This window comes from Phacochoerus africanus, chromosome 2, assembly GCF_016906955.1.
Source record: "Phacochoerus africanus isolate WHEZ1 chromosome 2, ROS_Pafr_v1, whole genome shotgun sequence".
Classification (NCBI taxonomy): domain Eukaryota; kingdom Metazoa; phylum Chordata; class Mammalia; order Artiodactyla; family Suidae; genus Phacochoerus; species Phacochoerus africanus.
The window spans coordinates 171,034,021-171,060,551 of NC_062545.1; the positions used below are offsets into that span (position 1 = coordinate 171,034,021).

General features: G+C 47.3%; 1 protein-coding gene across 1 annotated transcript in view; it reads left to right on the top strand.

The window, feature by feature from the left end:
• The first annotated feature begins 10,797 nt into the window (after positions 1-10,797).
• Positions 10,798-26,531, top strand: part of THSD4 (thrombospondin type 1 domain containing 4) — a 549,832-nt gene continuing 534,098 nt past the window's right edge. The window contains exon 1 of the mRNA XM_047767202.1: positions 10,798-11,081. The gene's annotated coding sequence lies outside the window, so the exon portion shown is untranslated. The remainder of the gene's footprint in view (positions 11,082-26,531) is intronic.

Genomic DNA, 26,531 nt, shown 5'->3' on the forward strand with positions numbered 1-26,531 from the left:
GGCCCCCAAAAGACAAAAAACAAACAAAAAAAACTTTGATTATTCTAACATCTGCATCTTCTCAGGGTTGACATCTGTTGACTCTCTCTTTCCTTGTCAGTTGAGACTTTGGGGATTCTTCATAGGCTGAGTAATTTTGGACTGTATCTTTGATATTTTGAATATTACATTATGAGGCTCTGAGTCTTGTATAACTCCAGAAAGAAATGTTGATTTTTTTTTTTTAAGCAAGCAACTAATCATTCTCTGGCTGTAAGTTCCAACTTGCCTCTGTGGGGTATGGTTCCAATATCAGTTGTTTTCGAAGTGTACCACTATTCAGATTAGTCCTGCGTGTGTGCCACCCAGTGGCGAGAGTCTTGGGGCAGAATCATGGTCTAACCTGTAGTTCAGTTCTCAAATCCTGTGGTGTGCTATTTAAAGTCAGATCCACACATGTTCAGCTTGGAGGTGAACCCAGGAGTTTGTACAATAAGTTCATGGGATTTCTTTCTCAATCTCCTGACTCTCCATGGTCTCCCCACACCACCTGGCTCCTTGGAGCCTTCACCATAGTCCTCAAGCCAGGAAGCTTGGACTACAGTTTCCTTGCTCTGCCACACACTTCCTATTTTGTCTGAAGCAAAGTAGAAGGAAGACAGAGAAGAAAAAAGAGATAGACTCTTGCTCCGATTCTTCAGATCCCTGCCCCTCTGGTCACACAGAGTGGTCTGCCCCCCAACCCCGCTCCCTCATGGCTTTAGGTGCCTGCCTGTCACCCCCGCCACCACTGCTGCCACAGTGTTGCCTGTGAGAGAGGCTGAAAAGAAGGAAAAAAAGAAACAAAAACTAGAGGATTTCCCCATCTCTCTGTCTGCCTCTTAGGAGTCCCCTTTCTTGTTTCCTGGACCAGGGACAGAAGACTTCTCTTAGAGCCCTTTCTGATGCCTGGTGCACACTTTTGGGTTTCTGGCTGCCTTTGAGTCCAGGCTGGACAACACTGGAGGGGAAGAAATGGTAAAATCACTGCTGGCTTGGTGGAACTTTGAATTCTGGTCTCCCCCAATCGGCCTGCTAACATTTATATTTCAGAGCCCTCAGAGAGCTGCTCTGACCATTCTGTCCAGAATTTATAGTTGCATTTAAGTGCCCTTCTTATTCCATCTCTTATGAAATCAGCATCTCATTTTGCTTTTTAAATGATTGGGTTTTTGCTATGTGGAAAATGGTATTTTGATTTATGTATACAGTGTTTATTGCCCCCCCCCAGAAGTTGCATTTTAAAATTTCATTGACCAGCAGTTGCTCTTTAGTATGGCCTGAAAGAATTAGGCAGTCCACATCCTATTTTATGAATCTACAGAGACATTCCTCCTAAAGACAAAATCTCAAAGGAGCAAATTCACACTAAAACTGAATCTTACCTGGCCTGCACGATACTTTCAGTTGCTTTCCTTGTTTATGTTCTCCCCTTTTACATTCATGGGAAGAAAGAGAATATTCCAAGAAAGCCATAAGAATGCTGAGATTTTAAGCCTAAGTGATTGGGAGGACAGCGGCCCTTCACTCAGATGTGGACTATGGAAGGAAGCAGTGGTTTGGGTGGTGGGAAGTGATATGCTCTGTCTATAACACTTCGACTAGAAGACTCTCCCCAAATATCCATGAAATGGAAGCCTGGAATTGGCGATCTGTAGTCAGATTGGCTGGAATGAAGAATTCACTTCTTAGAGTTCCTGTTGTGGCTCAGCGTGTTCAGGACCTGATGTTATCTCTGTGAGGATGCGGGTTCAATCCCTGGCCTTGCTCGGTGGGTTCAGGATCCAGTGTTGCTTCAAGCTGCAACATAGGTCACAGATCCAGCTTAGATCCTGTGTTGCTGTGGCTGTGGCATATGCTGCAGCTGCAGCTCCAATTTGACCCCTAGCCCAGCAGAGTCCATATACCACAGGTACAGCCATTAAAAAAAAAAAAAACCACACTTCTAATGGAAGTTATCATGGAAGATGTGAGGGCGAAAAGTGTTAAGGCAAGAGAGGTTTGCTTAACTTCCCCCTGCTAAGGACTTCCCTCCTCAGTTGGGTTCCCAGACTGTATTGCTGCTCTTCAAGACCCTCCCATTACTGTGCTGGGATCAAACCTGCATCCTCATGGATACTAGTCAGGTTCTTAAACCATTGAGCCACAACGGGAATTCCATCAAGACAACATCTTAACTGTAGCTTCCATGATCTCAGCACCAGTGGGAGGAGAACATGATTGGTTCATGGAAACTTAAAGCATCTGCTGGCTTGTCTTCCTTTCCTCCTCTCCCCTCCCCTTCCTTCCTTCCTTCCTTACTTCTTCCTTTACTTCTTTCTTTCTTTCTTTCTTTCTTTCTTTCTTTCTTTCTTTCTTTCTTTCTTTCTTTCTTTCTTTCTTTCTTTCTTTCTTTCTTTCTTTCTTTCTTTCTTTCCTTTTTGTCTTTTTTGTCCTTTTTAGGGCCACACCCGAGGCATACGCAGGTTCCCAGGCTAGGGGTCTAATCGGAGCTGTAGCTGCTGGCCTACACCACAGCCACAGTAATGCCAGATCCCAGCTGCATCTGCGACCTATACCATGGCTCATGGCAACGTCTGATCCTTAACGCACTGAGCAAGGCCAGGGATTGAACCTGAAACCTCATGGTTCCTAGTCAGATTTGTTTCCGCTGTGCCACGACAGGAACTCCTTTTCTTTTTTACTTCTTTCTTTCTTTTCTTCTTTCTTTCTTTTCCCCTTCTTTCCTTCTTTTCTTTTTTCTTTTAAAAAAGGGTCACACCCATTGGCCAAAGCAAGTCACAGGGCCACATTTAACTTCAAAGGGAAAAGGAATTTAAATCCTCTCTTCCCCTAAGGGGAAAGTAGTGAGCCTCAGTAATGACTGCCCAAATGGTGCCTTGAAGAATTGTTATCTCCTCTTTAGAGTTGAAAAACTCAGATTCTACCAAGGCCTTTTCTCAAAGTCACAGTGTTAGTAAGTCAGCAGAGCAGGGATCCAGGTGCCCACTTGTTCAGCTAGGATGTCTCCTTTTCAGGAAACCATTACACAGAAGATGGTTCTTATTAGTTAAGAGGACTTCAGATGCAGACAAGTGAAAAGCTTAACCCCTGATTTTCACAATTTAATTTTGTGAAAATGTATCTCTTTTCTCTCTCTTTCTGAAACAACCTGTCTTTTATTTTTAAAAAAATTTCTTGGCTGCACCCAAGAAATGTGGAAGTTCCCCAGGCCAAGGATGGAACCCACGTCACAGCAGTGACCCAGGCTGCTGCAGTGACAAGGAGAAGAGATCCTTAACCCACTGCTCAAGGGAATTTTCTGTCTGTTTTTGTTTGTTTGTTTTTAGAAAGAATGAAAAAGCAAAGAGAAAGAAATTAAAAAGAAAAGAAAAAAAATAAAAACCAGGCTTTTGCCCACCCCTGACCTATAGCACTATCTGATTGCATGTCAGGGTAATTTGCTTTCTTTCCCACTGTGTGGTATTTTCCATTCGTAGGACCAGGTCAAAAGTTTGCATATTAATCTACGTGCTTGTTCTTGCTTATGTTTGTTCTCTGCTGGATCCCATACCCTTCATTTATCCTTGGAATGTTCCCGTGACAATGGAAGAAAAGCAATATAGCTAGGCAGACAAAAGGGGTGTCCACACAGCCCACCTTCTCTGAATTCAAAGAGGGAAGGCAGAGGGCACGGGAGCACTCTATCCATTGCCCAATTTGAGCCAAATCAGCAGTGAGTGTTTTGTCTTTGCAGATGAGGACCCTGAAGCTCAGAGAGCTTAAGATGTTGTTCAAGGTCACGTACATAGAACCAGATGAAAACCAGCTGCTAGTATTTTTCTGAATCATAGCTTCAGACCACCCTACTCTGCAGCCTTCTGTCTTCCCTCCTACTCATGGCACACCTGCCCTTAAGTATATCATGCCAGCTGATGCAGGGGTAGCTCTGCCTTATCTAAGACCTCCAGCTTTACATGGCTTGCTCCCTGATGGGTACAAGAGCAGGTGCAGTCCTTTCCCATGGAGTTACAGAGGTGAGGCAACAACCCCACTGCTCAGGGGTGGTAGTCTTCCCAACACTTTAAAAGAAATGTTCCTCGGAATTCCTGTTTGTGGCTCAGTGATAACGAACCTGACTAGTATCCATGAGGACGTGGGTTCAACCCCTGGCCTCACTCAGTGGGTTAAGGATCTGGTGTTGCTGTGAGCTGTGGTGTAGGCCAGCAACTGCATCTCCAATTCCACCCTTAGCTTGGGAATTTCCATATGCTACAGGTGCAGCCCTAACAAAAAAAAAAAAAAGGGAAAGCTTCTCAGACCTCAGAACGCTTCCTGAACAAATCTGAGATCCATAGGTGAGTTCTGGAAAGAGGCGTGGCTAATAGTAGAAATTTGTGTTCATACTGCTAGGCTGAGCCTCTGGACAAGCTCCCGAGGGAGATCCAGCAGTGCTTTTGTTTTCACCCCAAAGAAGGAAAAACACTACTTGATTACATATGCTTTGAATAGGGCCTGGAGTCTTCACCTTTCATGTGTATGAGATCTGAAACTCAAGATGTTTTTAGCGGCTTTGATAGTTGTTTCTGTCAGCATGAGACTCCAGCTTTCTTGATTCACGGGCTGATTAGGGCAGGCCAATGTAAGGGGGCTCACTGAAACAGCTCAAGTGAGCTGGCCCTGGTGGGGTAGTGGAAAGGACACTGGCCCAGCATTTATCAGTGGTTCTTGTTCTCGATCAAACACACACATATGCGTAGTATGAATGTTTGCCACTCACTTATCTGTATAAGAGGAAATGCTCTCTTCTGCCTCTGAAATTCCATGATTTGAACTAGAGAAAGGTGACCTTGGGAAGAAGCTGGCCATGGTCATTGATCCTATAGACTTTGGACTGCCAGTTACTTCAAGGGGAACATAGGAACCCATTCCAGGGCTCATGCCACACGGGCAGGTCTTCTCTCATCCTTCTCAGATAAATGAACACAACAGCTAGGTCAGTGAAGCCTAAAGACTCAAGAAGTGGGCTGTGGGGAATTTTCTCCTGATGCCAAAATGGGGCACTAGAGTTGTGTAATAATCCTCTATGTTATAGGAATGAAAGAAGCCATTGCAAATGCAGCTTGAAATTTTTAAAAAGGAAGTCACATACCTCTCTGTGTATGTGGTCTTTTCCCAGATGGATCCAAAACGAACCACAGAATTTCCCTATTGTAGAATTTCTGAGAGAATCATAGATCTGAGAGCTGGAAGAGGCTTTGGGGGTTGGTGTGAGCTCCTTTACTTCCAACAGGTTTCAATACCTTCTTCCTGTTTTATAAACGAGGCGACTGCAGTCCTGAGGTTGGTGATTTCTACATTGACACCGTTGGGGGTATCTGCCTCCATGTGCTACACTGAGCTGCATCTCACAAGGAGAAGATGTGACCATCATGCAGCGAGTATGAAACAGGAAAGAGGGAAAAAAAAAAAAAATGCACAACCCATGCAACGCTTAGCAGCAAAATCTGACAGATACACAGTAGGTCTCTGTATATTGCCAGTAGAGGCAAGATGAAGGTGACTGGCAAAGTGAAGCACCCAACTTAGAGACTGACTTTGTGGCCTGTAGTGCCTGGGTTTATGTACAATGTATATCTCGCCAGTGTTCACTGGATAGGCGGCACCTCAGAGACTTTATAAAAGTCAATTCATTCAACAAGAAAGTGGGTTTGATAAAAGAGGGAACATTGCCAGGGAGGCTAAGGTGACAGCAATTTCAGGCACCATATAAGCTGATTAGCCTCAAACAATGACTCTGCTCCTGGTGCCGAGACCTCTAAGCCCATGGCCGTCTTAGAGACTTGCAGTGCTGGTCACGAGGGCAGCATGGGCAATGAGTGAAGGCCAAGACCTTATTAGAAGAGTCTCCCAAGAAGCAGGGGAAGGCAAACACGAGGCATTCCTTTAGAATGATGGATTTGTTTCATTTTGCATTTATTTTTTTTCATTACAAAAGAATTGTGGAATGATGTTTTTGTATTACCTTCCCCCTCCTCCCCAATTAACAAAAGGGCTATTTTTTTCTCTCCCTGTGGATGAATACAGATCTGGTCAGGTCAGCCCCTGCTTCAACCCCCTTAGAAGCTTCCCTCTTGCTTGTTTGAAAATACCCCAACTCACCAAAATGACCCTGAGCATCACTGACCTTTAACAGATTTGTACAGGACAGCTTTTCCTATCGATTACAAAATGGTATGCTTTTTTATTGGTTGATTAATAGCCACTACCTCGAGTTGCACCACCCCTTCTTCCCCTCCAGGATCCCTGGGCCTTCCTGAAATCCAGCATCTAGGACAGCAAGGGGCCCCAGGACACTGCTCCAGCCTGTGGCTTTTGTCTTTTTTGATGGGATGTGCCTGAGCCTTTGCAGCAGGCTTAGCACAGTCAAACCCATCCTCCTGCCCCACTTCCCCCTTTGTCTCCCTGAGCCCTGGCCGAACAGCCCTTCTTTATGATCCTTAGCTGTATCGTGCTTCCCTCGGGGTCCTTGCAAGTGTGCTTGTCTGTCTTTGATGGTCTTTCCCACCCTGTCCCCTTTTGACTTGGGTTAACATTTCTCATCCTCCTTGCAATTGCTCAGAGTCAGCTTCAATAAATATAGGTTGGATGGATGAATGAAGGAAGGACCATTCACGATTGAGAGGAGCAGGCACTTGCACATGGACTTCTTCCCTCCATGTCCATTGTCTTTGCCTAGTTAATCATCGCCAGAAGGAGGAAGGGAGCCTGTGGGTCTCGAGGCTGAGACGTCCACCTTCCACTTTGCTCAGCGTTGCTACTCCTGAGAGATGTGGCTTCAGCTTGGGTGATGCCTCTTAGCTGCCAGGAGGGAAAAGAGACATAATCTGAATATTTGGGATTCCAAAAGTTGTCTTGTACCAGGGAACTTGAAGTTTCCTGTCTCCTCTTCCCGGCCATGAGGCAAGAAAGAGAATGAGAGTAAAGTAAGAGAGTGAACAGGAATTAGATATCTAACTGGAACATAACCTGACTCCCAACACTCCATTGGAAACCCAGTGTTCCATGGAGAAGCTGTTTAGCTTCTGTCTGAGCTTGGGGCTAGTCTCCTGTGTAGTTGCAGATTCCAGGTCAAGTCGGGGCCAGCCCCAGGCAGGCCCTCAGGGGAAATCTGGTTTTCAGGTCCATATCCCATTTGCCCTGAAAGAGGAAGAGAAAGAAGTTAGGGAGGCAAACAGAGGAGAGAGGACTTCTTAATACTCACCCAAGTTACTTAGAAACAGCTTAAAACAACATGTTGACCAGCTTGCAAGGCACTGTGTTGTATTGTGGTGTTTTGTTGTGTTTTATTTTGTGTAAATCACACTTCTCTTCTTTCCTTCTTATTCATTGAGCACAAGCCTGCCTTGACTTTACAGTCTACAAAAGTTTACAACCAAGAAAACAAAAAGAACAATTTTGCAAACCTCATGATGGACCCTGGTATCTCAGGGGAGCCTGAAATTAGAGGTTTGATTACACATCTGCTTCCATTCCATGTCCTGATTGTTAACAAAGTAGGGATAATGAAGGGGTTCTCTTCTCTGCTGGGATGCAACTCCCTAAAGGGCCATTAGGATGAAAACACTAGTGTTTGTCAAGAGGAGAGAGCAGTATTTTTCGAGGTGTAATTTTTAGAAGTCTAGCCCTAAGAAATACTCTGCTGATAAAAGGATTCCTGGTCAGTGCTTACGAGTGAAGTACAAGAAACTGCATTACTCCTAGGTTCCCCCACAAAGGTCCGGTTGTCCCAAGCTGCCTTCCTGCAGTCTGTTCACACATGGCTTTTGCGTCAGTCCCACATGCTCTGAAATCCCAGGAAGATTCTCTCAGCATCGTGCCATTGGTCCTCCAACATTTGGGAGCCCTCACTAGGCCTGATGCTGTGCTCCAGGCTGGGGGCCCCCAGGAGGAGTGGGGGAATGCTGAGCATGTGGTGCTGGGCAGGGGGCAGACTTAGTGAGGTGACATGGCGGCAGTCTTGTGCAGGATGATCAGGTCATCTATCATAGCACCTGGGACAACAGAGTGAAGGTGGCATTAATAAATCATAATTATACTGGGCAGCAGGTGGAAACCAGGACTGCCCTACATGTATGGAGCTGACCAGAGGTTTTTTTTTTTCCTCTCAGTTTAGGAGCCACTTGTAAGGCAAATGGGCAATAGTCACAGAGAAAAGGTGAACCATTAAAAGGGGCTTTCTAACAGAAAGCCCCGAAAAGAGTATGGGCTGTTTTATGAGTGGTGGGCACCTGGGCACTGTAGATATGCATGAGGTAGCCCACAACAGGCCCCCCAAGTTGTTGTATATAAAAGACATCGACATGCCAGGGAACTGCCGGGGCTGGATGACTGTGGGGTGGCCTGTAATTGTGATCGGAGGCACCCAGTCTGCTTTGCCCTCTCTGTTGGTGAGGGATAGTTGCCTATGTCATACATGAAGACCAAATCCTACCCATCTGCACACAGACACACACACAGAATTAGAAATGCAACGGGTCTGAAAGATTTAAAACTTGCTGTTTTTGTATAATTAATATTCTCTTGCGTCTATACAAAATGTAAATATCTCTGTTTAAAATGAGACTAGATTTCACAGTTTAGTCTTGACTTTAAGTAAAGAGTACATCCTGTAGCATGTAGGCAAAACCTGGTCCTAAGACTGTGACCAAGTTTGAAGTGGATCAGAATCAGTTCTGAAAAGCCAGCCTAGGTCACTCAGATCAGATCTGGTCAATATCGATTGCATTCTGGCTACGTAAGATGTTCACATCAAGGGAAGAAAGGTGGGAATATAAGGAAATTCTTTGTACTATTTTTGCAACTTGTCTGAATGTCTAAAATTAATGAAAGAAAAAAACACCAAAACCAAAACCAAACTTCATATCCTTTGCTCCTGCCCCAGCTCATACATGCCCTGCCTGAGGAACAACCTTCCCTCATCCTTTACAACTCAGCTCAGGCAGAACATCGCAGATTTCTCATCCCCTCTCATGAGACCCCAGATCTTCTGCAGATGCCCCAGTTATACCTACAACCTACCAGGATGATTTTTTTGACTATTTTGCTCCTCCCTCATCTTACCCTGAGCGTCTTGGAAGCTGGAATGTTTTCTTTGTTTCATTTTAACCTCTGAGTACCAAGGGCCTACTCAGCACTTGGCACAGACTTCTTCAATAAATCAATAAATCAGTTCAATTTGAAAAATTTTATTAGCTTTGTTTTCTTTTTAAAAATTGTGGTAAAATATGCATTACATAAAATTTACCATTTTAACCAAATTAAGTGTTCAATTCACTGGCATTGGTATCCCAATGTTGTATAATTTTTCTATCATTTTAGGTGGTTTAAACTGGCCAGAGCTGTTAGAGGCAAGGGACTCGTGACACTCAGAATTAACTTAATCCCACTCATACCAGGTGCCTCCAATCAAAATCTGAGTGTGGAATTAGTTCATCTCATTTGAAACAGCTTGAATCAGGGAGAACTGGCTTTTTCTTTGGCCTAATCTCATGGGTTGTCACTTTCTCCTTTGTTAGCACCCCCCCCCCCGGGGGGAGGTGCTACCTGCCCCGCTCTTCTCCTCTCTGCTCCCACACACCCCACCAGTCCTTGGTTTGGCCTGGCTCTGGGGCAGTGAGCTTACATTCTGCAGCCACCTCCATTGTCTGCAGGTGCAGCCTGCAGGCAGGCTTTGGAGGCAGTCATAAACAAACAGGCTGAAAAGGGTACCTGTTTCTGGACAGCCTCTTCAAATATTTAAGGTCACTGCCACCCCCTCCTGGGAGGGGGGACATTTTCTCACAGTCACTCACTCCATTTCCTACCTCACTAGCTCTAAACATTTGCTTTTGAATTTAAAGAATGTGGCACTGCATTAGGAACCAGGAAACTGGGCTCTAGTAATTTTCCTGCCATTAGCTAGTTGGGTAACTTTCATCATGCCCTCTTTGGGACAGTATTTACCAAATAATAGTAAAAAGAAGGGCCTGGATATATAGATCAAAGTTTGATTTTTATTATTGTCTTGCAGCAGGCTTTTTTCATCCCACACAGTATTACCCTAAGATAAGGGAAATGCTGAATCCCTCTGGCTGTCAGAAAGTGTGTTTTCTCTCTCCCCCATGCTGTCTAACCCTAGTTAGAATTTGGAGGGCTCCCAAATTCTCTTTTCCCTTGCCTTCGAAGGAGCCCAGTGAGTCAGGTCTTGTGTGTGAGTGTGAGATTGTGATTGTGTGTGCCTTTTAGACCCAGGCTCCTCTTTGGCTGTCCTTAGAGTTCACTGGCTTCTTTTCTGCTATTGTTTACAGTAAAAACTTTCTTGCTGGCTCCCTGCTTCAGCCTCATCTTCACCCTGTTGCAGCCAGAATGGTTATTCCAAAAGGCAAGGATGTCTCCATTCCTCCTGTGCCTCGATCCTTCAGTAGCTCCTATAAACCTCAAGATAAGATTAGTGCGGAATCCAAGACCTTCTACCATCTGGCCCTAGCTTACTTACCTCCTAGTCTCACCGCTTTTTGCTCTTACTTGGCCTGCCCGGACCACTCTTCCTTTCACTCTTGTCACCCTCCTCCCTAGTTTCCTTGGCCTAGACTGTCTGGGGGCCAGGACGGCCAGGACGGGCTGAGCTTTGTTTTCTGGGTATCCAGGGATCCCGGGTGCTCATCCTTGTAAGGGGGCCCTCAGGGGTGCGGGAGTGGGTTGAGAGGCCGGTGCTTCCCGAGGTGACCGCCAGGGGGCGGCAGGAGCAGCTCCAGATGACAGCAAAAGGCCGTGAGTAGGGGAGGGAGGAGGGAGCGAAGGAGCGCGGATCCCGGCTCTCTGGATAGCAAACTCTGAGGCAGAGCTCTGCGCGCGCGCCCGAGCAGCTGGCCGCCCGCGCAGCCCGACGCTGAACCCGGCCGCAGCGGGAGCCGGTGCAGGACGAACGCGGGGCGGCGGCAGCGGCGGCCGTCCATGCGGCGGGCTCCGGGCTGCCCGGCGCCGGGAACCACGCGGGGGCGAGGCTAGGCGGCCGTCCGCCGCTCCGGGACGCGAACCGCCAGGTGAGCAGAGCCGCGCGCACCGCGCGCCCCCTGCCCCAGCCCGCGGGGCCTCGACCCGGCCGCTGCCCGCCTCTCGGGCCCCCTGTGGACGGCCGGGTGGGCTGGCGTGGCCCGCGAGGCGCGGTGGGTGTGTCCGGGGCGCCAGGGGTCTGCGCCCGAGCCGGGCAAGGGGAGTCAGCGCGCGCCTGTTCCGTGCGGACGGCTGCGCCTCCCTTTCCCTTTCTGGAGGATTCGCTCTGTCCCAGTGCCGGCACTCACCACTTCATTCTCCACTCGGAAACTCTAGGACAGTCAGCCTTGGCCATCGTGGAGTTGGGGCCCCGAGCGCTTTTGGTCGGAGTAGATGGGGACAGGAGAGTGCACACCCAGCCTGCGCGCTTCCATCCCATCCCGCCAACCTCCCGCCCAGGGCCAGAGAGAGAGCTGGTCGAATCTCGGTCCGCGCGCGTCGAGCCGCAGCCTGGGGCCTCGGCCACACGGTTTTCTAGAAAGCCTCAAAACTGTGTGTGAAGCCCGAGAGGATGGGCTGTTTCTGCCAACTCCGGACACTTCCTCAAGTGCAGCCCAAGTACCTGCAGCCTCTTGGCGCGCTTAGAGAACTCGCTTTTCCCAAACTAGCCCATAATGGAGCTTTAGCGATCTGGAAGTTAGCATTTTTTTTTTTTTCCTGCTTCTTAGAAATAGCATCAGCTCTAACTTGGAAAGAGGCTTTCAGGTCATTCTCAGGCCCACTTCGTATCTGGAATTTGTGGGGCCTGGGGGCAGGGTCTCCTAAAGCAGTCCTCACCCAGCCCCACGCCCCCTGGCCTCGGTTAGTGCCTGTTGAATGTGCGTGCTTGCGTTTTTTCCCGTCTCCTTTGTGACCCGCTCCAGGCAGCCCTTCGTCCTTTGGCAGGCAGTAAGTAAATCTGAAGCCTTGGACCAGGGTAGCTGGAGCAATCCTGGGATGCCTGTTGGAATAAGAGAAATAGAGACCTGAGAGAGCTCTAAGGAATCATCCTGTCCAACTGTCCTTTCACAGCTGAAGGCACAGGATAGGCTAAAGATTTTTTCAAAGATCACATAGCCCTTAAAAACCTGTATATCCTGCGTATGTCTTCTACTTTACTGATAAAAGTGATGGAGTGGTTGGGCTTAATAGGATTTTATTGGGTCTCAAAATACAAAGAAGAAAACATTTTAAAGATGATTTCGATACAGTACTACTCAATGCCTATAGATTTCTGTTGGCACCACAGTTGAATTCCTTTAGAAAACAAAATCATAGCCCTGAAATTAATGTGAGGAAGCAGATGAGAGTCTTGGGACTTTCCTATAAACCTCTGTAGGGCTGGAGCAGGAATTTCCCAGAGGTCCTGGAAATGCGTTTGGGTGATCAAAATACTGGATCCCCTACTGAACAAGCAATCTGGGTGGCCTCTTGTGGGGAGGGCTGGTCCCTTGAGCTCCTGGGATCTCCTCCATGCCTGGCACCCAGCAGGGCACCAGATTGGTCTTATCTTCATTTCAGTCTCCCCTGCCTTGAAGAAATGGTTCCAACTGGCTGTTAGGAAATAAATAAATAAATAAATAAATAAAATACAGCCTGGGGGTTTGGGAGTAATCAGCACTGGCTATTTTGACTCGAGGGTTGTTGTTGCTGTTGTTTGGCCTAGAGATGCTTGTTGTGATTGTAGTCAGTTGCCCTAAAGAGAGTCTGGGTATTGATTATCCGTCCTTCTCCATCCCCCACATTTCTCTCCATGGCACCACCTTTCTCTCAGCTGCTGGGAGTCTCAATGTTTGAGGGCTCCCGACTCCCCCTCCCATCTTTCTTATTTATAGCTAATTCATTATCAGGTCCCTTCCACATTCTTTTGTGATATCGCAGGAAATTATCTTCCTGTCTCAATTTCCTCTACCGCCTCCTTAAACCATGTCCACATTACAGTGATAGTCCCCCCTCTTGACGCCTGACCACCAGGCCCTTTCTTCATTTTAATCCGTCTTCATGCTGACAGATTAATATTCCTAAAATTCTGATTTCACCACATCTTTCCTTTTAAGAAATCACAATGATTCCCCAGGATCCACATCTATTTAAATCATCTCCAACGGATATTTTGGGGCATCGGCTGTGTGCCAGGGACTGTTAAACTAAGAACAAGACAGTATCCTGGCCCTTGCTTTGTTGACAGGCCAGCAGATGATATATAGCCACCCAGAAGAGAAAGAGACATAAAGAAATAACCACAAACAATGCGGAACATGGCAGGGGGTGGGGGTGCAACACATCAAGGAGACACAGATGAGGGAGAAATGTTTTCTGGTATGGAAGGAGCTGGGAAAGTTCCAGCTGGGCTTTGAAGCATGAGGAGGAGTTCAGGGAGCTGGGACAGGCTGAAAGGAGGGAAGGCATGTTAGGCAGAGGGCAGAGCTTAAGAGAAGACCCAGAGATGTCAAAGTGCTGGTATAGACATGGTGCCAATCAAGGCCATTCTTCATCTGGGCATTTAAAGCCTCCCTTAATTTGAGTCTGTTCTGTTGATCCAAGGGCAGCCCAGTTCTTCCCTGTTTGAAATCCTTCACTCCACTTACCTGGTCTTTTAATCGTGGTTTTGTATGCCCCCTTCCCCCAGCTCAGAAATTCACACTTCCCCTCTGCTGGTCTGAATTTTGCCAGCAAGTGGACCCCAGCCCTTCTTGCACATGCTCACCCCTCTCTTCCCTGAACCCATTTTAGGTGCTGCCCTACATTCTTTGCAGCTGCCTGTATTCAGCCTGGACATGTCCTAGTGGGCAAACCTCATCTCCTACCCTGAAGTTTCTCCAGGGTAGCTCCTGGGCTTCTGCTCCTGGAGCCTCTCCTGTTCAGGCCCCAGCGAACTTGAAAATGTGACTGGATTTGACCTTCCAGGCTAATTTTCCCTCCTTTTCCTTCTCCTCTCCACTTTTCCCACCCCTTATCTTTATTTTGTGCGTGTGTGTGCAGAATTGTGATATTTATTTACATATGTGCAGATCTAAAGGCTTTATGTGTGTTTATTGGCTGGCTTTTCTTTGAAGATAATGGATTAGAAACGTTATGCCCATAACTACTGCATGACATAGGCTGACGGTGGTGGGGGAGCTTCGGTGGGAGGCTCTGCCTTGAGGCTGCTTTGCTGACTCTTGCCCTTTTACAGGATTCCCCTCCCCCCCTTTACCACCCTCTGTAGGGAGGTGATACTGGGCCACCCCTCATCTTTGGGCCTGATTTGCCTTCTTTTCTTTCCCCAGCCCATCAAAATTGACTTCCCTGGTTTCTGGAGCCTTGCTAGCCTGATGAACGCATACAGGTCATGTTTAATGAGCCCTGTGTGTGCTGTGCTTGATGCTCTAATCCTCCCAACAACCTGTGACAGAGATGGTATCATCTGCATTTTACAAGGAAGGAAACTCCACTTACTTGCCTGAGGTCACCAACTCAGGTTTTGAACCTGTCTTAGAATCCAGCTTTCTAAGTCTGGTGCTCTTTCCACTGAGCACCAGAAAGGGGTATCTTTGGAACACATGAAACAGAAAATGGATCTGGTGGAGGAAAAAAGACCCCACCCAGATTCCAGGGTGGAGGCAGGGCCTGAGAATGGGCATTTTAAAGATGGCCTCAGATAATGCTTCTGCACTCTCACATTTGAGGACCACTGCCCTAGGCTGCCTTTGCAGTGAGGTTCTAGGGGTGGGTGGTGAGTTAATAAGCCACTTTATCCCAGGTAGCAGAGGTCCTTTTTAACAGAGGCCTTGACCTTGACTCTGAGGAGTAAACCATAGAACAGAGACCTCTGTTGGTCCAAGAGGTCTTCAGTTCAGTCCTGAAAACACGCTCCCTGCCCCCTTGCCACAAAAGCAGGTAATCCTAGCCATCAGGCTCATTGCATTCCTGGGCTGAGCAAGTGCTGAGGGAGAAGGACTAGGGTGGATTGGTTTGAGGCCCCAAGCCTCCTAGGGTCACAATGGCCTGGGACTCCCCAAATAGGACTGAGCATCAGAGCCTTCATTTCCTCCCTCTGCACATGGTGAGTCACACCTTCTTCCCCAGGGTGGGCTCTGGTTATTGACACATTTCCTTCATTCTCCAGGCCTTTATTTGGCCCCCCTCACACCTCCAGCCTTGGTTTCCCCATCTGTAACAAAGGGTGGCTATGGCCTGGTGTGGGGACCCAGGCACGGGCACACAGAGCATTAGGCAAAAGCCTGGCACCTAGTGGGTGCCTCATGCCAGTTCTCATCCCATTTAACTGCTCTGTACCCCCTCAGTGCTTGGCAGACAATTAGTGCTCAATATATGTGCTAAAGAAAAAGTGATTTCAGGCCCCCTCAAGTCCAAGGGGTTTGTGTCTGGAGGGCTAAATATTCAAACCTGAGAAATGAACACCCCCAGCTGTGTAGTTATATGATGGTAATGATGATTATGAATTATACAGTCAACATCCTCTCACCTCTCCATTTCTCTCCTCCAGTTTCCCTTTAGTTTCCTCCAAGAAGAACCTAAGAAATAGCTATGCAGCAGGTTTCTTTACCGATGGTTACTTGTTCCAGAAGAGACTGGTGCCTTTCTGCCTTCCTTTTTCTCTTTTCCCTTAACTGGGAAGGGAATTGTGCATGCTCATGAGATCCCTGGTGCCTTGGTCCAGTGATCGCTGAGTGGTACCCCGGTAGTGTTCTCCCTAAGACCCTCTCCTCTTGGGCGTGGTCTTAAGTGCCGGCTTACACTGTAGTTGTCCCAGAAGGGTGGCACTCGGCAGCCCACGACCTGGGCTGGGCAGCGGGCAGGACGGCCCTACCCTCCAGCCAGCTGGCCGGCTGCCCGAGGGCTGGCCGGCTGCAAGGACCCAAGTAATGAGTGATTAATGGGCGCCCCATCTAATCTCCTGCCAGGGGAAATGAAGGGGCAGCCGTGGGCCGGGGCTCGTCATGACCTGCTCCAGGTGGGCTTGGAATGCACCCAGCTCAGGATGGGGATTAAGGCTTGAAAGATGAGAGGAAATGAGATGTTAACCCTTTAGGCTGTGGCCCTCTGAGCCCCAGCAGGGAAATCACAAGGGAATTATCTGTAGGCATCTGATGAAAGGGCAGCTTGGCCTTTGATTTACAGCAGGGATGCAGCCACATGACTACAGGGGGAGGGAGGCAGGGTGTGACAAGCGACGTCTTTGACCTAACCATTTTTCTCAGAAGCTCAGATTCATTTCTTCTGAAAATGGATACGCCCACTGAGGGGAGGCTGCCCTACCTGCTTCCTTCTTGGAAACCTTCTGATCACATCAGCAAGTTACAAATTTGTACTTGCCAAACAGACTGTTCCTTCTGTAAGGCAGGGCCTCTGACCGCTGGTCCTTTTGAGGAGGATGGAAGAGGGAGTCGTCAGGCACTGGGTGGGCACCGTCTGGGCAGTGGGGCCCTCCTCCTTTCAGGTGGCTCTGGGTGTGGAGGGTGGGAGCACTCTCCAGCCAGTTCCCTGAGTTCAGGCCTTGGCTCCGCCCTGCTTGGGAGCCCTGAACAGTTCCGCAGTCTCTGGTGTTGCAGTTTTCTGGCCTGTAAGGTGGGCCAAGTCATAAAACATACATACTGTGGGTGAGATTCATGAGAATGTCAAAAGCTTCAAGCAGTCTCAGGCGCATGGAAGTGCCCCTCGAAGGGCGGCCTTCATTTTTTTTTCTCACCTCTCAGGCTAAATCCAGAGACCAGAGCCTCAGTGGGAAGGATGAAAGCAGCTTCTCCTCCGCACCTCTCAGATTTGCTCAGGGTGATTGATCTCTCACTTGTTTGACCTCTGACCCGTGCATGCCTTGAATTCTGGTCCCCCCACCCCTTCCTTTGCTGCTGGCTCCCTGGCCTCCAGCTGCCCTTTTGATTCCACTGCCTGCCCCCTGCCCCCACCTCTATGCTTGGCCGCCAGTCCTCTTGTGGCACGGCCCTTCCACACCCGCTAAGCCCATTGCCAGCCTTGCTGTGACCTGACTGCCCAGAGCATAGTGGCTGAGAATAGAGAGGACAGCTGAAAGCAAGATGAGGCGCTGTGGAGACCGTCTGATGTGGGTGCAAATCTCAGCTCTGCCCACCTCCTCTTCTGGCTCCTCTGAGCTCCTGTTGCCTCATCCTTAATTGACACAAGAATAGTAACACTTATCTAAGGGTTGAGAGGGTCACAGCAGCGGACACCGAGCTCTTTGAGACTGGGGGAGGGGAGTTTATTGCTAGTTATAAGGTGAGTCTGGAGGGTAGAGCTGTGTCTATTGCTGTTTAAAAAGTGAGCCTTGAATGTGGAGCTGTGTCTTCAACTTTTGAAGTCTCATTACAGGGTGTGTACTGACATCCTAGCTTAGTGTCTTTTCCAGAACAGACAAGTACTCAGGTCCTGTTTGACATTAGTCAAGGCTCAGGGTTTCATTCTGCTTGAAGTTCAAAGGCTCTTCTGGCCAGGTAAGGGAGAAGGAACTGATGTTTACGGAGCTCTGTGTCAGGTACTGAGATTTACTTGCATTAACTTATTTAATCCTCCCAACTGTCCATGTGAGCTAGGCATGAATCTTCTTGTCCTACAGCCTAGAAAGCTGAGGCTCAGAGAGGTTAAGGAAATTAGACAGGCTCACACAGCAAGTGGATGTCAGAGTGATATTGGAATCCCAAGTTATCTGACTCCAAAATATGTGCTGTGGGGCTAATGGGTCAATTTTTGCCTCAGTCTAATAACCCCTGAGAAATCTAAGTGTAACTGCTTTAAAGTCTCATTGTAACCCACTTGAAATTTTAAAAAAATTAAATAGAATTCACATATCATAAAATTAACCATTTTCAAGTACACAGTTCAGTGGATTTTGGTTTATTCATAAAGTTGTGCCACCATCACCAGGATCTAATTCCAGAATATCTTCAGCACCTCTAAAAGAAACTCCACACCCATGAGAAGTCACTCTCCGCTCCTTCCTCCCCGTAGCCTATGGAAACCATGAATTTACCTTCTGTCTCTATGGATTGTAGATATTTTATACAGGTGGAATCATATAATATGTGGTCTTTCGTGACTGGCTTCTTTCATTAAGAATAATGTCTTCAAGGGTTCATCCATGTTGAAGCATGTACCAGGGCCTCGTTCCTTTTTACTGCTGTGTAACCCACTTAAAGAGTAAGGCTGATGGGTTTGCTTAGAGAAGGGGTGGATTAGAATCTCAGGAGAGATGCAGCACAAAGGGGTGCTTATTTTTTGCTGTGGGCAGATGTGAAAGGACTGTGGCCACAGGGGCAGGTGGAGAGAGTCCTCCCGCCTGAGTGTGGAGGTGGAGGCAGGTGGGGGTTGGCTGGTTCCCCACGTCTGGGGGTGGCAGGTGTGCTCAGCTTCTTCTCCTCCAGGTACTCCTGCTGCCCTTGGCTTGTGCCATTGGCAAAGCCTGTTGAGATGCATCCTGGAGAGGCTACATGGGTGCTGTGGACCCCTGCCTGGAGGGGTGGGCTAGAGGCTTTTGGAGCCCTCTTTGCCAGGCTGCCTAGTTTCAGTGGTGGGTAGACATTTCCACCCCTGCACCGTCTGTCACATTGCTTTTACCTCCAGGTGGACTCCGGTGTCAAAGGCTGCAGGCTGATGACAACATTGCTGATTTGATTTTGAAGTTTCTGCATATTATAACACTTTATTTTTTTCTGATTATAAAGGTAAGGTATATTTATTGTGGAAAACATAGGACATACAGAAAACACAAAGGAGAAAAATGAAAATTGCCCATAATTCTCCAACCAATGACAACCATTATTTTTAATGTTTATCTTCCTAGTTTCTCTCTGAGCGCATGCACACACACACACACACACACACGCACAGAGTTTTATAAATTGATATTATGCTAAACATTGTTTTGTTCACTACTGTTTTTGCTTAATACATCATAAAAATTTTTCTTATGTACTGACATTTGCTATTCTTCAAAGCATGATTTTTGGAACTGTATTTTTAAAAATATTAGTGTTCACTTAAACAGTCCTCTGGCCATGTTGGTTGTTTTTCATTTTTCAATGTTGTTTATAAGTAAAACTTCTTTTGTGCACTTTTTTGTACTTATATCAATGCATAGCGCTGTTTCTGGGACGAGATATATAAATACTCTTTTTTTCCGTCTTTTTGCCTTTTCTAGGGCTGCTCCCATGGCATGTGGGAGGTTCCCAGGCTTGGGGTCGAATCGGAGCTGTGGCCCCTGGCCTACACCACAGCCACAGCAACTCGGGATCCGAGCTGCATCTGCAACCTACACCACAGCTCACGGCAATGCCGGATCCTTAACCCACTGAGCAAGGGCAGGGACCAAACCCACAACCTCATGGTTCCTAGTCGGATTCGCTAACCACTGCACCACGATGGGAACTCCCAAGAGATATAAATACTCTTAAGGTATTTGACACATATGGTCAAATTGGCCTTCCAGGAAGACTGTATAATTCCACAATTGTGTTATTTTTTTTTAATGTGAGTTTTACTATACATGTAACTTGCCCAAAGCATCTCTCATTCCCCTCTGCCCGCCTCCTCCAGCTTCCCCCTGCCCCCGCCCCCTGCCACATCTGCATAGTGCACTAACTGCTCATCTTGTTTTCTCCTTGGTGTTTGCCCGTATTTTAATGTAAGCATGTCTTTTTTTCACATGGAATGATTTTTATGTGAACATAGTTGGGGGTTCCTATTTTTAAATGCAATGATCATTTCCAGCGTCTTGCCCTATCATGATTTCCTTAGCCGTTTCCCCATCCTTTGTTAGGGATCAAGGTTGTTTCTAGTTTTTTCTTAATCAAAAAATTGAATGTTCCAACTTGAACATTCAAGTTGCTGGGGTTTTTTTTGTTTGTTTGTTTTGTTTTCATGACTTCGCATTCCATTTTGGGAATTCAGTTCCTGGTCATGTCATCACCAGGTCCATAGCAGGAGCTGTTGTAATAACGTGAATGCTGCTGAGGGGCCTTCAGAGAAAAGGCACCTGGGAGGCCCAGGTGAGAGAACCCAGACACAGAACCAGTGCTTGTTTTGGCCTCCCCTTTTCCTCTCCTTATTAGGAACTGTTCTTTCCTCAGACTCACGTCAAGGAACTCAACACCTCGGTCCTACGAGGGATATAAGAGGTGTGTGAGTTGGGGCTTTCCGAGGTCCATGCGGTGAAATTATGTCAGTGTTCGTGTGTGATCATGTATACTTGGCATCGTACAATAGGTGGTCTTGTGACTGGCTGCTTTCACTAGGCATAGGGAAGGGGCGGGTCTTGGTGACTTCTGAGACTGTGCTTTCGTGGTTCCATTTGGGCCTTGCCATGTGTTCACTGCCCCTGCTTCCAGTACTTTCTGAGTCCCTGCCATGCATGGTCCAGCCCTGCACTGCAAGTGCCATGCATTCCAGTCCTGACTCAGCCAGTTATTGCTGTGAACAGCTTAACCTCTTGGAACTTCAGTCTTCTCTTTTGTGAAATGGACTGACAATGTGTACGATCCCTATACCTGCTGTGGGAGCTAGAGGAGGCAGCATGTGGACAGCATTTAGCATTTGTCCATTTCCCTAATGAAATGAAGGGCCTGCCCTCTGCCTTTGTGAGCATTGGAACATCTGTCCATCTTAAAGAGGAAGATGGCAGTCCTGCATTGGCAGCTGTTACACCTCTGGAGGGGGAAGGTGGGTAGGCGAGCAGTGTAATAAACTTTATGCAGGAGGAAGGCCCAGGAGATGAGCCTCAGACTGACATAGAAGGGAAGTGACAGAGCCTTAAGAGGGGCCACACCCTCATATGGGAAACAGCCTTGGGGTGTGGGGGCGTGAGCGAGGGAAAAAGTTGAAGTCTGTTGTTTCATAGGATGGCTGCATTCTTGAAGACCTCACACGATTCGGATCTCTCATCATTCAGACTACATTTTCCCATAGAAGAAATGTACAGGGCGTGCATGTGTGCTTGGTGCATCCTCAGAATGCATAGTTTTGCTGAAGCATGGCTTTTTATGTTGTCACTGTTATCTCCAGCACGGCACAGAGGGCTCGCTCATAAATGGCCCACTCGGTATCTCAGGACAGTGGTTTGGCTTCCTTAATCCCAGGCTGCTGGTGGTGGTTGTTTCTGTTATCATTTCAGTGTGTTTTCAATCCAGCAGCACCACCATGTGACAGGCTATCTAGATCAGGGGGTCTGAAAATCTTTTTTTTTTTTTCTTTTTGCCTTTTCTAGGGCCACTCCCGGCGGCATATGGAGGGTCCCAGGCTAGGGGACCAATCAGAGCTGTAGCCACTGGCCTACACCAGAGCCACAGCAACACCAGATCTGAGCCACGTCTGCGACCTACACCACAGCTCATGGCAACACCGGATCCTTAACCCACTGAGAAGGGCAGGGACCAAACCCACAACCTCATGGTTCCTAGTCGGATTCGTTAACCACTGCGCCACAACGGGAACTCCTTTTTTTTTTTTTTTTTTTTGGTAAAGGGCCAGAGAGTTAACATTTTGGCTTTGTAGACTGTATGGTCTTTGTTGCAACTAATCAACTCTGCCTTTTGAGCCCAACAGCAGCCATCAAAGATCCATAAATAAATGGTGGCAAAACCTTATTTATGTGTACCACAACTTGAGTCTCATATAATTTTCACATTGTAAAATAGCGTTCTTCTTTTGGTATTTGTTCAGACATTTGAAAACATGACAAGGGCAGGCAGTGGGTCAGGTCTAGCCCACCGGCCAGAGTTTGCTGACCCCTGGTCTAGATGACTCTAGTATTTGAAAACTTATTTTCATTGAGTGAATGTTAAAAAAGTAAAGAGAGTGAATGTTAAATTTTCCCTGTGGTCAAAAAAATCACTCGTAGAAGATACAGTGCTCATAAGAGTAGAGCTTAGTTCACAGGTTCTATCAAAACATTGTGGGTATTTGTCAGCCTGGGTGATGCCAACGTAGGCAAGTACTTCAGTACAAGCTGAAATTCCTTTTTTCTTTTAAATCTTTTTAGGGCCATATTGACAGCATATGGAGGTTTCCAAGCCAGTGGTCCAATCGGAGCCGTAGCCACCAGCCTACACCACAGCCACAGCAACTCCAGACCTGAATCGCGTCTGTGACCTGTACCACAGCTCATGGCAACCTGGAATCCATAACCCACTGAGTGAGGCCAGGGATCGAACCTGCATCCTCATGGATGATAGTCAGATTTGTTTCCTCTAAGCCATGATGGGAGCTCCCTAACCTGTAATTCCTTAAGTAGTTATTCTAATGGATTTTAAACTTTAAATCATATTATTTTCAAATATAGGCATCAAATGACTTTATTAAGAGCTGGATCATTCTATTTCATGATTCAGATTGTATTCCATACTGTTGTTAATTATTGCATACCATGCTGGAGTCTAGCAACCCTGCCTGCCTCTCGACAGCCTGATGGCCTGTGTTAAGGGGTTTGGAGCTTGGTTCTGGCTGGGATTTTTGTTGCAGAAGCCAGGGGAAGGCATGGGAAGGAGCACCAAGGCGTATGTGTGGCACATGGTAAATGTGGGATAAACTTGTTCCCTCTCTTCCCTTTCTTTTCCTCCCCACCCAAATGTTCTGTATATTTGGTCAGCTCCAAAGCATGCTGAGCCTCTTTGAAATTGTTACTTTGGTTCTTTCCACATGCAGTAAACTCACTAACCTTTTTAAATGGAAACAAAAACAAAGGCAGTTAGAAAGCATTTTCCCCTCCTGGGTCACCAGCTTTCTCTTGCCGGAGACTCAGATAATCGGCAGTGCTGTGCTGAGACTGCGGCTGGGGCCAGAAGAGAGGCCCCAGGTCCAAGGCAGGCGCCTCCAGCTGGGTGCAGACACAGCTCTCCAGCCAGGAGGGGGGGCGCCTGGCCTGCTGGCTTCTCTGAGTTCCGAAGCTCCTGGGTGTATCTTGGTTTCAGAGATTCCAATGGTAGGAAAGCCAGGATCCTCTCCAGATGAGAGACCACCAGCCCCGAAGGTGACTGTGATGCCGTGGATCTTGGCTCTCGAGTGTGCTTTTGCTGTGTGTGTTGGATGGAAGGCCCGTCTTGAGCAGACGTGTTTTTGTGTTGTTCGGAGGCTGATGGTGCATAACCACGTGTACTTTCTGGCCGGAGGTCTGGCAGGATGTGAAGAGAGGCAGCCACTGTCCTTTGGCCGGTGAGATTTTGCACTATTACGTGGGACAAGGGGCTAGCATGCTTCCTGTGGTTTAGGAGCTCTTTGGTTTATAGACAAGTGGTTTTGGTGCCCAGGGCATGGGCATTGAGTCCTGACTTGGCCACCACCTTGCTGTTTGACTTCCAGTAACCATTCTACTCTGTCTCTGGGGTCACTGATTTTTCACTCTTAAATGAAGGTGAGAGCCATTTCTGAGGGCTCATTTCTCAGTTGAGACATGGGGAGGTAGGGGAGCCTGGACTTTCACTCTCACCCTGGAGCGAGAAGATGTCCTTGCCCCTCTGCACTGGATGGTCAGACGAGGCCTAGTGGACAGTCAGGAGTAAGGGGTACCACCCAGCAGTAAGGAGGCCATGCATCCTTTCCTGCTTCCCCTCCCCACTAGTGCTGCCAGTGGAAGCCACAGGAGGCACAGGGAAGTATCAGTGGAGACCTGCTGGGGAGACCCTGGCTCAGCAGTAATGGTGCATCCCTTCCATCCTCAGGTGTCAGTGGAAGCCAGGTGGGAACCTGGCCTTCTTTCCCCAGCTGGCTGTAATGAGGGAGGGGTCCCCCTTCTGCTGGAGCAGTGTCAAAGGAAGCCAGCTAAAACGGAAGGTTTACGTGAGATCTAGAGCCTCATAATGTGATACCTAAAATGTCCAGGTTTCAATTGAATATCACTAGTCATACCAAGCAGCGTAGAGATCTCAAACTTCATGAGAAGAGGGAGTCACTTGATGCCAACATTGAGATGACAGAGATGTGGGAATTACCTGACAAAGATTTTAAAGCCATGATTCTAAAAATGCTTCAGTGAGCAATTATGAACACGCTTGAAACAAATGAGAAGAAAACAGAACCTCTCAGCAAAGAAATGGGAGGTATAAAGAAGAACCAAATGAAAATTTTAGGACTGAAAAATACAATAACAAGGAAAAGCTCACTGCATGAGTTAAACGGCAGAATGGAGACGACAAAGGAAAGAATCCATGAATTAGAAGACAAAATGATAAAAATGACCCAATTTGAACAACAAAGAGATTATAGGGGGAAGAAAAAAAGAACAGGTCCTCATAGACCTGAAAGACTAGAACAAAAGATCTAACATGTATCTTTGAAATGCTAGGAGAAACGATAAAGGGAGGGACGGAAAAAGCACTCAGTGAACTAATTGCTGAAAACTTCTCTAGGTGAGGATGAGACATATGCCTCCAGATTCAAGAAGCTTAGTAAATTCCAAACAGGATAAACCCAAAGAAATCCACACTGAGATATGTCATACTTAGACTTCTGAAAATAATTTTGAGAAAGAAGAAAGTAGGAGGACTCAGTCTGCCAGGGTTCAAGACCAACAGCCACAGTAATTAAGACCGTGCGGTATTGGCAGAGGGATAGGCACACAGCAGAAATTTGCACGTCTTTTTTTTTTTTTTGATAAAGATGTGTAGGGAAATCAGAGAAACACTAACTGTAATGATGTGGATGATGGCTTGGAAGAGTCTGATAGAAGACGGAGAAGAGAGGAGTGTTTGTCTGAGAGTTAATACACATGAAGAATTGAGAATTGGTGAGCCTGGGTCAAGGGCTCCTGGGAGAAGGACATTGAGGAAGCCCAGGTAGGCTTCGCACTTTATTCATTGGAAGAATAGCAATGCTACCACCAAAGTAGAAAAGTTCGGTAGGAAGAGGGCTTGGCCTGGAGCTGGTGACCAGGTTCTTCAATTATTCATCTTGGGTGGGCCCACCGCAGGAGGAAACTGGAACTATAGGAAAATAGTCTGAGTGAGACGGCAGGTCTTGAATTGTTGGGTTTTTGAGACCTCAGCATGAGATAATAATCAGAGAGGTCAGAGGGTAGGAGTCCTTACACAGTGTACATAGCTCATTAGTAGGGGGGGGCTATAGCTGATATTTTTTTCAGTCCTGGTTTTGGTCACAGGGAAAGCCAACAAGGCAAACAGAGGAGACAGGAAGAGAACAGACTTGCATGGGCACTGACAATGGGCTTCAAGGAAAAGGGTATGGTCACAGTTTTATTCTTGTTAAACTCAATTGCCTTTTATTGGCCCCCTTGACCTCTGGGTGATCTTTGACTCCAAGGCCTTGCCTCTCTTGGTTTCCTTGAAAATATCTCCGGATTCACAAGATGACCATCTGTTTTACATTATCACCATCTCTTAATCACAGCAGCTGATTTCAGCTTTACCTAGCACCAGCCCATCACAGAATTGTGTCGAGGAAGTGAGACTAATTTGCTGGGTCTCTGCTTCCCTCTGTAAGGATATATGGAGTCTTTCAGCCTACATTGCACAGCAGTGATTGCTACAAATCATTGACTAGATTTCTATCGCTTAAAAAAATAATGACATAACTCAAATGTCAATGCAAAAGCCCTGAGAGCCAAGCAGGAAAAGGCAAATCCTTTCCTCTGATGTTCAAAAGCACCAAGAGCAGCACGTGTGGCCGGCTGATTTATGGTGGCCCAGGCCCACAGAGCCGAGATGTGTTCTGGACGGGCAAGTGTGTGGGGGCACTGAGTTGATATCCTGGACTCAAGGCCAAAGCCGTCATGGAGGGAATAGACCAAAGCACAAGCTCACGCACAGCAGCTCTCCTGGCGGGGCAGGGGTTGCAGCCTGTGTTGTGCACCAGGTCCATGTGAATTCAGAAGCTCTCCTGGAAATGTGTATCTGATGTGGGTGCCCGGGGACCTGAGAGGCAGCTGAATGGAGTGCTGAGACAAGCCGTGACTCAACAGCGGATGAGCTTGGGTTCCAGCCTGTTGCTGCCCCTTGCCAGGGGCCCATTGCTCATGGTGACCTGGGGCACAGCACGTCACTGCTCGCAGCCTCATTTCCTCCCGTGTAAAATGGGCTTATCCATAGTACTTACCTCATTAAACAGTGTTTGAAAGGTGTTCAGCACAGCCTATCAAGTAGTATACATCAATAAAAATTTAAAATCTTTAGTCCTAGCTTTGCCTCTAATGAGCTGTGATGCTTTGTACCAGTCATCTTATTTCGTTGAGCATCAGTTTATTCATCTGTGAGTCATCGTTACAAAATAATGAAATTGGAGAGTTGGATTAGAATCTCCCATCCCGGGTTTTTTTTTTTTTTTTTTTCTTTTTACAGCCACACCTGCGGCATTGGGCTGGGGGTCCAGTTGGAGCTGCAGCTGGGGCCTATGCCACAGGCACAGCAATGCCAGATCTGAGCTGCATCTGTGACCCATGCCATGATAAGAACTCCTCTCCCAGTTTTCTCATGCTTTGTGGTTCTGTAATAAGATGTCAATCA